Genomic DNA, 2932 nt, shown 5'->3' with positions numbered 1-2932 from the left:
TGGTACTCCCATCTCTTTAAGGACCTGCCATAGTTTGTTGTGTTCCACACAGTCAAAGGCTTTAGCATAGTCAATGAAGCAGAAGTAGATGTTTTTCTGGTACTCTCTTGCTTTCTCCATAATCCAGCGAATGTTGGCAATTTGATCTCTAGAATTGCTTTTCTTAACATTCTTAACATTGAGACTGGTCAATCATCATCATCAATTATGTTAACAAACCATCAAATCTGACTATATAAAGAGCATTCCAGGAGAATCGCTAGTTAACTTAAACACAAATTTCAAAGAACAGTGCCATCTCATTTTACAACAGTTTTCCCCTCCTTCCTTTAAAGCCAATTAATAATTAAATTTTCCTCAGTAGGTGTAACACAGTCGATTTCTCTTCCCTCGCTGTAATCTTTTTTCTTCTTGAACACTTTCCCTGTGGCATTGCTTTGCTGGAACTGGAACTGGTCATCTCAAAACAAAGTCTTTCTTTTTCAAGGACTGTTATCCGCTTGAATTCATGCCTTCAATCTTAGAGATATTCTTAGAGATCATTCTATTTGTTGTTTTTAAAAACCAAACGTACAGAAAGTCTATCCGCCCTTTTGCCCGTCAGACTTATTTTGGATATGTCCATGGCATATCCATGGCAACATCAAAAAAACTAAGATCAACGCTTTCAGCTTCGCTTAACATCTGCATACAGGCCCCACCACTTAAACCTACTCAATAGACTCTCCTCTTAAATACTGGAAGTCCCTGTGATCAAGGGCTAGTCACTTCTCCAATGTTAACACAGTCCCTTGAAAATAACAGCCAATATATAGCACAGTTCTTGTGAAGTACCTCCTTTTTGCCAGCAGGGGGCAAAGGCTTAGCATCCAGCCTGAAAGAGTCTATGGTTACTTCTGGTCACATGGGCCAGTTGTTCTTCCACTTCCTGAAGACAGCTTGGATTTCGCTTGCTGCTGCTTCTGCCTCGCCGATCACCATTTTAAAACATGTTTACTTTTTATAGAATTTGCCAAAGTCCCGAAAACTTGCCCAAACGCTTATTTGGCTCCTGGAGTTTCTCTAATACAGTCTACTGCTGCTTAGAACTCCGTCCCCACTACAAAGGCTTTTCTTTAATTGCTTATTTGTTCTTTCCGGGGGAGAGTCCCCCCCCCTGCTTTTAGTAAAAGGAGACTCACTCATTTTCTGGTGTTCTCGCTTTAACGGACTCACTCTTCAATGTCTGATCACTCAGATCTCGCCAGATAACGATTTGAATCATGCAAATGCAAGTTGAGTAGTATCAAGTCACCCAGTAGTTACTGGCAGGCCTGGTCCTAATGTCCTCCCTCAAAGGCCAAAATAGCCCTGGAAAGGGCTCTCCCCCTTCCCCTGCCTTTTACTGACAGAAACCAAGGCTTGAAGACTGGCAATGCTGTTGCGGTTGCCTAGGACTGGTTGCTGACCACATCTGTTTCTGAATGTTACAGGTTTTGCTTCTGTTATTCCATCCCTCAATTTTTAAAATGGAAACCTCCCCAGGTGTTGAGGGTTTGTAGAAATATCCTTCATGGCTCCAATCTCTGAATTTAAGTATCCACAGATTTGGCCATGTTGAGAATTAAATATATTGACACCAGTACACAGAATTTTCAGTAGTGGCGCCTCACCTATGTTATTCCCTTCCCTTTGAAGCATCCTGGCACCTACCATATGCTGATTGCAACTCAGCTGGCTGAAATGAAGACTGAAAAAGATTTTTGAGTTGCAGTGGAAAGCTCAGTTAAAATGTTGGCCTAGTGTGCTGCAGAGGTGAAACGGGAAATTCTATGCTAGGAATTATTAGGGAAAAAAGATTTAAAATAAATGGCCAATACTGTAATGCCTTTGTGATCTTGTGTAATGCCTATGGTGTGGCCTCATTTGGAATTGTGAGTATAGGGTTGCCAGCCCCCAGGTCTCAGTGGGGGTTCCCCCACTTTTTGGGGCTGTGTTTTGCTCCCAGCCAACTGGCTGGCTGGGGAAACCCCACCCCCAAATATGGACGTCATCAGATGATGGCCTAGATGCAATGATGTCACCCAGAAGTGACGTAATCGTATTGGCAATGCTCTGTTTTTTGGGCAAACTCTATAGTTTCGAAGCAAAAAAAAACCCCATAGAGTTTTTGCCCCAAACCAGAGCATCATGTGTGAAATCACCAACATGATGATGTCACTTCTGGGTGATGTCATTGCATCAGCACATCACCTGATGTCATTCCACCCAGTCCCGGAACACCGCCTCAAATCCCCCTACTGCGATGGCAAGGGGACCTGCCAGTGGAGGTAGTGAAGGCTATGAACCTAAAAAGTTTTTAAAAGGGTGTTAAACACATTTGAAGAGAAAAAGTCCATCAGCATCTATTAGCCATGGTAAGTAAAAGTAAACTCCATATTATGCTGTTTTAATGGCTTGCTTTGTTGTTTCAGGGCTCTTTTTGTAGCAGGAACTCCTTTGCATATTAGGCGACACACCCCTAATGTAGCCAATCCTCCAAGAGCTTACAGAGCTCTTCTTACAGGGGCTACGGTAAGCTCTTGGAGGATTGGCTACATTAGGGGTGTGTCGCCTAATATGCAAAGGAGTTCCTGCTACAATATTGATAATTTATTGTGGTTGTATGATTACATAGTATTGTTTTTCATTGTAAGGAACCATATGCATTTCCTAAATAAATAATTAAAACCTATTCCTGTTTTCTACACAAATCTTTGGTCCTGTCAAGGAATATGGCTTTTATTTGACCTTTAAATATACCACCAATGGCAACAAGGTTTGCTTCTTGCATTGTTTAAAATATAGGATCTTTCGTACAAACACTTTGACTTTCTTCTGAGACTTATTAAGAAACAAAAAAAATATCCTTTGCTTTTTTATTTTAATCTAACTGATCATTAATTTTACCTAA

The sequence above is a fragment of the Gekko japonicus genome, unplaced genomic scaffold (assembly GCF_001447785.1).
Source record: "Gekko japonicus isolate JY-2015 unplaced genomic scaffold, Gekko_japonicus_V1.1 scaffold2260, whole genome shotgun sequence".
In the NCBI taxonomy this organism is placed as follows: Eukaryota; Metazoa; Chordata; class Lepidosauria; order Squamata; family Gekkonidae; genus Gekko; species Gekko japonicus.
This window is presented reverse-complemented; position numbering follows the sequence as displayed.